The sequence below is a fragment of the Onychostruthus taczanowskii genome, unplaced genomic scaffold (assembly GCF_017590055.1).
Source record: "Onychostruthus taczanowskii isolate IOZ18803 unplaced genomic scaffold, ASM1759005v1 scaffold63, whole genome shotgun sequence".
NCBI lineage: Eukaryota > Metazoa > Chordata > Aves > Passeriformes > Passeridae > Onychostruthus > Onychostruthus taczanowskii.
Window position 1 is genome coordinate 289,140 of NW_024504012.1, and position 12,066 is coordinate 301,205.

Genomic DNA, 12,066 nt, shown 5'->3' on the forward strand with positions numbered 1-12,066 from the left:
TCAGCTATCTCAGAAAATTAACAGAGTTTGTTGCAGAAATTTGTCATTTCAGCTGACAGATCCAGCAGTTCGCAAAATTCATCCATGAAGAGGGAAGAAAACAAGAGAGCCACAGTTAAAAATAGAAAGCCTTTGAAATAAATGTCTTATCTCCATCCTCAGCAAAAATAGTTGAGGGGGTTTTTGCTGACCACAGGTTGATAAAATTGTAGTGGATAAAATCCCGCATTGGTATCGTATCAGAATAATTGATTTTGTAGATGGATTAAAGCAACTAAGCACCTGGCCCACTTTAGGCACTGAAATTAAAATATTGAAAAACACACTAATTTAAATTCACCAAAATGTTTAGATTAGCACAGGATCATGGTGCTGAGCACAACAGGGAAAAATCAGCTTCTTGTAGGAAAGTTATACACTGGAACCTGACAAACCTATTTACCACCTGGTCACCCAAGATATATGATTTTTACAATTACTAGTAAAAAAAAAAAAAAACCAGAAACTATTATTAGTAAAAGTCTCAGGCAGACTCCAAGACTGAGAACAAATCCTTCACTACACAACATTCCCAGGAAATGTCTAAGGTGGTAATTACACATGGTTAATCCCCCCCTTCCCAAAACTTTGAGGAGGGCCAAAGCTGCCAGCTTTGGGATACAGAGGGGCGTTGGGAGGGTAGTGCTAAAGGCTTACACAGCAGGCACTAGAATGTCCTTTTTTAATAACAATTTCCATGTATTACTAAAGAGGGTTTTCTGTTGCAGGCACAAAGCTCGAGCTATTGCACAACTCCAAGATTAATGTGACTAAACCCAGAAGTCATTGCCAGGTCTTTGTGTGTACAACAGTTTTTTGACAAGGTTTCATGAGCTTGGCATATTGTGGGATTGTACCTTTTAGTGTTAAGACGCTAAATAAGTACCAAAATTCTTACCAGCACAAGATTAACCTCTTGCTTTCAGGTGAAGTGCCCTCTAATTACAATTGTGGCCATCCTCCCAGATTTATGACAGTGCTTCAGATCCCAAAGTGCAGCAGCCTTTCAGCATGGCCCAAGACAGAGATGTGGCTGTATGGCAAAATAAATAAGAGCCACCTGCTCACCATTTTTTATTAAAACAGCATTTTTACAGCAGTGGCTGAGAACACTACATCTTGCAGTAGTGCTGCTGTAACTCTCTAGGTCACTACTGCAGAACAGTCGCATTTTTATAAGCTTGATGGAAAGATTAGGTGTCAAATTTAATAAACCCTTTGGCTCTTTTTCTATTATTCTATGCCATGGGTCCTCTCTCTGCTTTGAAATAGCATATTTTTTCATTTGGTGGTGGCAATAATTCAAATATATAAGCCACCACGTATCATTTAATATCATTTGCATTGACTGGCAGGTTTAAAGCTAACCTGTACTAATGAATTTTTGCATATGTAATATATGTGATACAGACAGTTCAGGGCAAAAATCTTATTAGTAAAGTATAGAGAAAGCCTCATTTGGATGAAAAAATTTTCATTTCTTCTGTGCTGGAAGATTCTAAAAATTGGGTATGACTGCACATTTAAAGGAAACAATTCAAATATTCTTACTAATAATTAAAAGTAGTTATTAAGCTGACCAGCCAGAGCTTGTCCAAGGTCTCTGAGAGCAGTCTCTTCCCTTGGCTTACACAAGCCCTTCAGATTTGATTACAGTCAAGTAGAGCTGCACAGGAATCCTGTGTCCTGATGGTGATGCTGGCTCCTATATGATAATTATTTATCCAAGACTAAAATATTTAACTGGGAATGTACTGTCTCTGAATAAACTACCAGAGAGAATGATCTGGGAGACGTTTCTGTAAGAATTTATGATCAGAGGATAATTAATTATTTGGCAGCTGGAGAGTCACCAGCTGACTCTCCAGGTGACTCTCATATATATGAAATTATATCAAATTTTTTTAAAATATTTGTAAGAAAATATGATAATGCGCTGAAAAACCCTCCAGAAAAATAACACTTCAGCCTAGCAGGGTGTAGGTACTGTTCTGAACCTTTCAACAGAGGACTAAAACACTGCAGTAGGGCTAGTGAAAGGACAAATATCCCAAGGGTAAGAAAAAAGTGTAAAACTGAAAGACAAGGATACTCTCCAGGCAGAACATTGAAACAGTGGTGAAGGTCTGAAGAGCTGACTGGAAGAAAATCTGGTTGGAAAGGATCTAATGGGAGCACAAGGCACAAGTGAAAATGCTTCATCCTCTTAAGCATCTCTACAACTCTTTGGAAAATAAGGTGGAGTAAGAGGAAAGTTCACAGTAACTGCTAAACAATTGTTTGTTAAAATTGAAAATATCAACTTTCTGTATTTCAAAACTTCTAGGATAAATATGCTCAAAAAGGGAATCATGCTCACCCCTTGGGGTTCCTGTCTTTATCTTCAGTGACCTTTTTCACTGTCCTCAGGGTTTTTTTTAAGGACTCAAAGGAAATTAATCAGTTTCTCATGAAACAAAAGACACAAAGTATTTTTGTTTCCTGGCAAAACATTGAATAATGCATTGAGCTTACAAAAATCTCTGCAGCATAAGAGCTGAGCAAGGTCAGAAGACACTCGACAGCAGAAGTGCCTCTGACCCTGTTACTTATAATGATGCAGTATTTCATGTACATTTCATTTTACTCCTGTTACATGCTTCACCCACAGAGCTAAACCTTAACTTAAAATGTCCCATCCAACACCGTTGCCTTCAGTTTCACAGACTTGATTCTAGGTAAGGTGAAATTTTGCTACATTTTAAAAAAACAAAAGAATGAAGCTGCTATAATGGAGTGCAGGTGGAGCTCATTTGGGGTAATGAGGTTCTAAATGGATGTTTTGCAAACAAAACACTCGTTGTGACCTGACAGCTCACCAATTCACATGCTGTTCCTAAATGGTTTGTTTTGTTCTGTCGGAACTCAAGTGGAAACGAAGATTTCTGCTGGTGGTGGTGCTTGGGGACTCAAGAGGAAATGAAGATTGCTGGTGGTGGTGCTTTGGCAAGGGACGTACAAATTAAATTCATCAGCTGCGATTCAAACAGGAAGATTCACTTGCTTCCCCCTTTCTGTGCTTGAGGTGCTTCCTGCCTACCCCTTTAGTCAGAGGAATAAGCAAATGGGTTTGGGACCTGGAATTTTGGAAATTTTTTTGGGAACAAAAATAACAACTCTGCTGTGGTGGCTACTCATAGGATTCAGGAAGCCAAAGTTCAGAGTTCACCTTGTTACTTAAATGCATCATTTATATTCTTCTGGTAAGAAATATATTGTGAGGAGGGGAACACAGATGTCGTGACAGCTCCTGGGTGTAGAAATTTAACATCAAATCACCCAGGACACAGAGTGCTCTACACAGGCACTCCAGAGGAGCTGCTTTTTCCAGCAAATCCTCCTGCTGACTGCTTTTTGGACTTTTTATCATGGATTTCTGGCCTCTGGCACTACTTGGCCTCATGAGGCCTTCTTTGAGCTATACGTTATGTGTTTTATATCACTGGATAGAGAATGGATTCCCAAACATCCTTAGCCATTTGAATTCCAAGGCATCAGCTGGAGTGAGTCAGTATTTCCCTGAATGAAAAAAAGAGGGGGAAAAGAATGGGAAGATAACAGAAATGCAGCAACAGCTGCAAGGAAACAATTATCCTGCAAAGCTTCCTTATGCCATGGTCCTAAATTCCAGACTTATCCTAAATTCCAGACTGTGGTTATTCCCCCTGGGAGGAAAAATGGAGATGGACACAGAACTACATTTACAGCACAAATGAAAATATAAACCTACGAAACTGAGCAGTAACAAGAGCTGGGATTGATTAATGATGATACATCAGCTATGTGCACAATGTCTGGTAGCAGCAAGAGGGTAAATAACATTTTGGCATCTATTATGTCTCTAGAAGTGAGATATATCAACAAAAAGGTAGATACTCACATAAAGAAAAAGAGCAAAGCCTCATTTCCTTTTCTTTTTTAGTACATTAAATAAAGGAAAATATTTAAAAAATGTTCTCAGACTAGCTTTGGAAATAAGGAAATGCCTCATAAGGAATGAGAAAGCAGGCTCTGCAAGAATCCACAAAGGAAACTGAGACCTTGGATATAAATATAGATTCAAAACTACCCTAAAAAGGAAAGACAGATGCCAGGGTAAGATAAGGTATTTTATACAATAACAGCTAATTGGAAACCAAAGATATAATAGCTTAAATGATGGTAGAAGTCAGAAACTTGAAGTAATTTGGATGGAATTAGTGCATAGATGAGTAGCTGTTGCATACTGCAGAATAAAAAAGCTTGTGAATCAACTCAAAGGAGCACTTAGCTACTGAACATAGGCAGGTTGTGCCATAAAAGGACTTTAGCAAGTAAATAATTTTATCATCCCATCTTGCAGATAACTTATCCGTGCTAATAAGTTCAAAAAGTGTTCTCTGTAATGGATTTGATTTAGCTTTTAGCAGAAAATACACATGATAAAATCTGCAATTCATCAGCAAACCCCTAACAAAAATTTTAGGGCCTGCTTTAAGAGATACCCTTACCGTAAAACTTATTGGAGGAGATGGTGAAGATGGGGAAGGATAGCTGGACTTTGTACAAGAGGATATAAAGGGAGACTTTACCTGAAATGTATGTGCACAGATTTATGGCACTGAGGTACTCCCAAAGCAAAGCATCTTCACAGTACAGAGATTGCTTTTCTCTAGCTGCTGCTGCACATAACCAGACAGACTTGGTGAAGAAAGAATACTTTTTTTTTTTTTTTTTTTTTTTTTTTTTTAGGGGAAGGAGAGCTCAGAGGCATCAGAGATTCTGAAAGGGAAACAGGTGGACAACTGCCCTCCCTTTTAAGAAGAATTGATTCTCAAATGGACTATTTTGTTAGCTTTCTTCTCAGGTGTTAAAATTTCTAATCCAAGATCAGCAACTAGCAGAACAGAGGCTAAAGAAAAAGGATTAGATAAAGGCTTCCTGGTTTTAGTCATAATAAACACTTTGAGAAGAAGCAATGGTACAGTACATTCCTCTGGCAGAGCTTATCTGGGCAGAGCTGGAATACAGCTTTGCAGGGCTGTTTGAGAGTTTTGTGGGGACAGAAGAGGGTTCTGGATAGGATGAGAGGAGCAGGAGGGAAAACTTTCCCTTTTCTTTACATAACAGCTGCCCTTTTGACTCGTAGAATCACAGGATAGTTTGGGTGGGAAAGGACCCTCAAGCCCATCTAGTACCACCCCTGCCATGGGCAGGGACACCTTCCACTAGCCCAGGTTGCTCCAACCTGGGCTTGGACACATCCAAGGAGCAGCCACAGCTTCTCTGGGCAACCTCTTCCAGTGCTTCACCACCAACCACTATAAAAATTTCTTCCTGATATCTCTCCTGAATCTACCCATGTTTTGTTTAAAGCTAGAAGGGCTTTAAAGGTCTGTCCCCATCTTCCTAAAAAGCTCTTTCAATGAGGTCTTCCCCAGAGCCCTCTCTTCTCCAGGCTGAACAATCCCAGCTCTCCCAGCAGTGCTGCTCCATCCCTCTGACCATCCTGGTGCCTCCTCAGTGTCTCCACCTCTTCCCCATGCTGGGTCCCAGGGCTGGGGCAGCTCTGCAGGTGGGGTCTCACCTGAGCTCAGGGGCAGAGGGGCAGAATCCCCCCTTTCCCTCTAACCACAGTGGGGGCTCAGCCCAGGATACAATTTTGCCTTTGTGGACTGTGAGTTTGCATTGCTGACTCATGTCCAGCCTTTCATCCACAGCATCCCCGAGTCCCTTTCCCTAGGGCTGTTCCACCTGCTCATCCCCTCTGGGGTCACAGGGCAGGACCCCCCTGCAAAGCACAGCCTCAGCAGCAGAAATGTTCAATCCACAACAGCTCATCCCTGGCACCAGGGAATTTTGTCACCTGACCTCACTTCTCGTAGGTAAATTGGTACTCTCTGGACTTGTCCTGACATCTTGAAGGTAAATTGTTCTCTTCTGGGTTTTGGGAAGCTTTGATTTATCCCTTCTTCTAGTATGTGAGTTTAAATACCTAAATGCAGGCACAGTCCACAGAAAACAGCTCACTGGTTGGAACACAGTGGAAGCCTCTGGACTAAGGTGCTGGAAAAAGAAGAGTTTTAAACCTTCTTATTAGGTTTATAGAATAAAAACTACATTTAAGTAAGTGGAGGGAAGATTTGAAGGAAAATGTGGAACACCCAAAGTGGTTTTGGTGTTTTGCAGCACCAAAGTGGTTCTGTGTGACAGCTCGCCTTTACAACAGCATTGTGGGGAAATGAAAAGTGGAGATTTTAAAATGAAAATTAAAGCCATGATTAAACATTTTAGGCAAACTGTAAAAAAAAAAAAAAATCTGAGTTTTTACCTTGTCAGATAAAGCCAGGTCTCCTGGGACTTTAACATCCCTATGAAGAATGCAGGAATTGATTTTATTTTCACATATTAAATTTGGTTTTATGTCGATAGTGTTGCATTTCGTACCAGAAAACAAATGTGATCAGCAACAAAAAGCACCATCTGCTAGAAAAATGAAATGTGTGCCATAAGACCATAAAGTAGTCATTTAATAAGTGAATCAATTTATGTATCAATAGATGTTAATGTATGCTAATGGGGTAGGGGAGAGACACAGGCTAGGAATTGTCATGATTTGCACTACTCATTGATCAAAATTGGACCCTCAGTTATTAGACTATGCATATAAACCTTCTCTTCACTTTAAAAGTGGAATTATGTTTCTACCTAAATCAATAGAAAATAATGTTTCCCTGCCAAAGCTGTAGTGACCATCTCCAGATAAATATCCAAGCTTGGAAAAATCTTCCATCTGTGTTCCCATTCAGCATTCAGAAGGAGGGTAATGTCTGATTAGTGTCAGGCTGGATTAAAGAAAAGGGGATCCCCTGCCATTCTGTAGGCTTGCTTTTAAATAGGCAGTTCCACTTTCAGGCATTTCATTTCTCAAGAAATGACAACTGGAGGATAAGAAGAGGTGAAGTAGAGAGCAATTGTCCACTTTTGTAGCCTTAATACCCCATCAATTAGCTTACTGTAAAAAATTAATGGATCAAATTTTAATGGGCTTGGCCCTTTCTGAGGGGGATGAAGATGTTGGTGAAGGAAAAAAAGTGCTTAGCAACTTCTTCAAGAATAAAAAGTTCAGCAAACTTTTTGGGATGGATCAGCAGAAAATGTAATTAAGTCCTCACAGGCATAACTTCTGTGAAGCCACAATATTTGGGACTGAATTTGCTTATATGAATCTTATGTTAACTTTCTTCATTACTAATAAATCTGAAATAAGGTACTCTGCTGCCCAAAAGGTGCTGTGTGTTGCTGTGCTTTGCAATATACCACTTTTCTGGAATTTGAATAAAACCACAAAAATTTTATTTAGAAAATATAACATTTTGACATCCTGCATCTTGTCCTGCTTACTTTCCTGAGTTGAAAAGCACAGTTAAACCAATTAAAATGGAAAAAAAGAATGCAGTTATAATCTTTACTGAAAATCTTTTTCATCCCTGTAGGACCTATACTTTTGAAAATAGACAACTAGAAAAACACAATCCTTCCATCAGTGACAGAAAATAATTCAAGAACATGACAAGAAAAATAATTAGATTCTCTGATGACCAGATATAAATTTAAAATATATCCAGATATCTGATTTATCAAATATATCCAGATATCAGATTTATCTGATGACCAGATAAATATTTAAAGTTCTTTCTGAAATTCTTAAAAAATTTAGCTAAAGAGTGTATGAGAATTCTGTGTGGTGGAAAATAATGACTTATTTTTACTAGTTATCTGCAAGGTTTGCAGAGAAATACAGCTGCAGCTAGAGATCTGTTTCTGTGCCCATTTAAATTCATTCATGGACACTAAGACTGTGCTATGACTGCTCAACTCAATTACTTACATGTCATTTCTAAGCAGTTCTCTCCATCATATTTGAAAAGTCCTGGCCTGGTTCTGGTCTGGACAGGGTTAATTTTTCATCAGGAGGGGCAGAGCAAAGACCCTGAGGTTATTCTGTACTGGCTCCCATCGTTGCCAGGTGTGGGGCAAAGGGGGAGTCTCTCCTGGGGAGTAGGGATTCCTCCTGGTGGAGAAAACCAGGCTGAGGGAGCCACCTGGTATTGTCTGTTCTCAGGGAGTTTTTCCTGTGCGAATAATTTCTTTTACTCTCTTTGATTCATGTTGTTGCTGTTAGTGCTCCTTTTCTTGTCTCATCACTGTTTCCAGCACCTGCTTCTGACCCCAGCCCACCATCTTCACCTTTTTTTGCCTCCAGTCGTCCTCTCCAGGTGGCAGGTGAGTAGTTTGGAGAATCTTGGAGAAGGCACTGGGCTGGGGAGCACCATTTTTACTCATGGACATCACAGCAGTCACAAGAAGTCTGCAGTTACAGGCGAAAGGGAAACAGCACTAGACTTTGTGTCTTTTGCTGCCTTATACTGAGAGACTTTTAATCTTATTTTGATATGAAGCTTCTGCTTTCTGGTAGGTTTCTGTGTAGAAGAGGACTGTGGTAAAATACTTACTTACACTTTCTAAATTCCTGCACAAAGAAATTCCAAGTCCAGTCTCTTCAGGGTGCAGCTTTTAGACAATGCAAAATAAATGTGGAAATTTAGAAATGAGAAAATACTGCTGTTGTGGTTTGCAGTCTACTGTCTTAGAAAAGTTATGGAGGAAGAAAAACATGACTTTATGAATGTACATGCTGCAGTTTGGTCAGACAAAATGGAATTCTGATATAACTTTCAGGATTGATTCTTTGGATAATGATGCTATGAGAGAGTCAGAACAGAAAAAGCATCTGTGTACAGGACAGTGTAAAATTTCAGTAGAAGATCCAGCATCTCTAGAAGTCCATGACTTAGCTGAGATTAATTCAGAAATGTCTAAATTTTCAGTTGCTCTCAGTATGTCAGACAGATAAACTACAAAGACAGATAAATCTAGATAAATAAATTATCAGACAGATAAATAAATCTGATAAATTATAAATTTATATTTTTATATATAAATAATATAAATAATATAAATTATAAAGCATAAATTACATGCGAATAAAACTGCAGCTACTGCTTTCTTTGTTCTTTTAAGCATATTATATTTTTGTAGAGCAACAGAACATGGCAGAGCACTGATGGAGAGGATAAAACAGATACTCAAGGTTATCATTTGCACACACTGGTAAAAGATCTAGTCCTAAGGGACAATATTAAGCCTTGCCAGTGGTACTGGTAACCTAATTAACCATGAATGCTATTCAAATGCAGCAATGTCAAATTACATTTTTGTCCTTGTATACTGATAGGCCTGGGAATGCTGGAAATAAATATAATCTTTAAGCCTGGATTCCAATATCTCATATTCGATCTGCAAGCTGTTAAACTCTGTGAGTTTTCTTTGCCCAAGAAAGGATATAAAAGGACACATGTAGTAGTTGTGTTGTTTGTTTACATATTGTAAAAGAACAATGTACTCTTTTTTTTTACTTTGCCCAAGAACATTTAAAAAGTCACTGACATTAGTAAACAAATGAGAGCCATAAAGATTCTTCATAGTTGTCCTGTCTAGAAATTGTATAGATGAAAAATACTTAGGATTGAAATTTCTTTGCCAAATTATGTAAGTTGTGATTTGTTTCTCTTAGAGATAAAAGGGGCTGTGAGGAAATGGATATTATGTCTTCTTAAGTTCTTTGTAAGGCTATTATCCTTTCCATTTGTGAGAACTTTGGTTCTCTCTTTTCATTTATTATGTTATTCATTAGGTCCCCATTTCTTGCACCTTCTCTGTTAAGGTTTGTAAAAATTCTCAGATTTCTGTGTGGAATAAAGGCCTTTTTTTTTATGTGAATATTTCAAATGAAAACTTTTCACTTTTCTGTGGCACCCAATTTCCTGAGTTTCTTTTTCTGAAGATTTAAGGTAGCTAAGAGGATGGGGAAGGGTCTGGAGGGGAAGACTTCCAGGGAGGGGCTGAGGGCACTTGATCTGTTCAACCTGGAGAAGACACTGAGGTCAGACCTCCTTTGGTTCTTCAATATCCTCATGAGGGGAAGAGGAGGGGGAAACACTGATCTGTTCTCTGCTGTGACCACTGGACAGAATCTAAGGGAACATCTGGAGCTGTGCCAGGGGAGGGTTTAGGTTGGATATCAGGAAAGGTTCTTCCCCAGAGGTTGCTGGGCACTGCCCAGGCTCCCCAGGGAATGGGCACAGCCCCAAGGCTGCCAGAGCTCCAGGAGGGTTTGGACAACGCTCCCAGGGATGCACAGAGTGGGATTGTTGGGGTGTCTGGGCAGGGCCAGGAGTTCAATGGAATGATCCTTTTTGTTCCCTTCCAGCTCAGGCTGTTCTGTGATTCATGGCTCCAGCTTTCTATGATACTACTAGAAATTCCTGCTACAGCTGCTACAGAGCTGGCTACTCTTCTCACTGCTGTTAAAAAAAGATCTGCCCCACTTGTAGGGATGAGAAAATGGACATGTCAGGCTCAGCTCAAAGATGGTCATCAGCTGTAAGTTGCAATATGTGCTCTGGGTTTCCCAGCTGCCAGCTCTGGGTCATGTGCACATGCTCTGCTGCTGGGGGCTGGAACAGCAGCCCATGAGAGGGGCCTTCATGCACAAGGCTGGAAGGTCTCACTGTCTGTACAACATACAACAATGTTGGAAAGGCCCACAGTGCTCATCTGATCCCACCTCCCTGCTCCAGCAGGGCCATCCCAGAGCACACGGTGCAGGATTGTCCAGATGGTTCTGGAATATGCCCAGTGAGGAAGACTTCACCCCCCTAGCTGGTCTCTTTCAGTGCTCTCTCATTGCACTGGAAAGTTCTTCATGTCCAAGTGAAACTCCCTGGGCAACAGTTCCTGCCTGTTCCCCTTGTTGTGCCATGGAGCAGAGCCTCCTTCATCCCCTTGACAATGACCCTCAGCTCTCCCTCTTCCTTTCAGTGTGTGCACCTTGGATCTCTCTTGTGCTCCAGCAGACTTGTCAATTAGTGGATTCTGCAGGGAAGGTGATGCTGAGTGAAGCATCTCAGAGCCGAGTGCTTTGAAGGATGTGTGAATGCCTGCAAATTTATTTCTCAGGTTTCTGGGTATAATGGGCTATAACTCAGTGCAGGTATGGTATCAAAGCCTGTTTCTCTTGGAGAAAGTGAGAATAAAATCCAGGAGACTAATGGAACATAAAATGCTTGTTTATATCCCTGTCAGAGCTGTCTGTGCTGTTCTCCATGTCTGAAGTACATGCAGATATACATTACCCACCTGACCTGCACTAGCTGGGGCAGGCATTTGCTGCTCCATGAGGAAATAAGGAGCTTTTAGTCAGGTATTAGTAGGCTCTCAATTCTTTGCTTAGCTACTTATGCAAGACAGGAAACAGGAACAACAAACTCTTACAGCCTCAGCACATTCTCTGGACTGGTCTTGCATGTTTTTATGGACTGAGTACATGGCAGGTGGCTGATAAAAACAATAAAAACAACAATAATACTGTTCTGAGCTGAAATTTGGATTGAAAATTCTTCATTTAATTTGAAATTAAATTTTGTCTCTTTTTTTTTTTTTTCCTCAGAGAAAAACCTGATGTTTCATAACAGTTTATATTTTCAAACTTTTACAGGCCTCTTTGCAGTTGATAACCTTGAAAAATTATGCATGAACTTTGCAATGTAACTATGTAATTCCATAAAGAAGTCCAGAGTTGCTTGTCTTTCTTTTGTAGCTTTTTTATGGCATGAGAACTGGGCAAAGGAAACACCTTATTTTGGAATTAACCGCGAATCATACTTATTTTTTTTTTCTCACAGTATGACTAAATCTGCTGATAATGCTCTCCAAATTTGCACATTACCAAAAAAATAATGAAGTCCGTGCAGTTTTTCTCAGCAGCATCTCTTAATGAGACTGCTTTAAAACAGGCAGAAGTGCCATCTGCTGCTACTCACAAGAATCCCCCTCTCTCTCACCCCTGGGTAAAAGGGACTCATGATGAAGCACCAGCATCTGTGT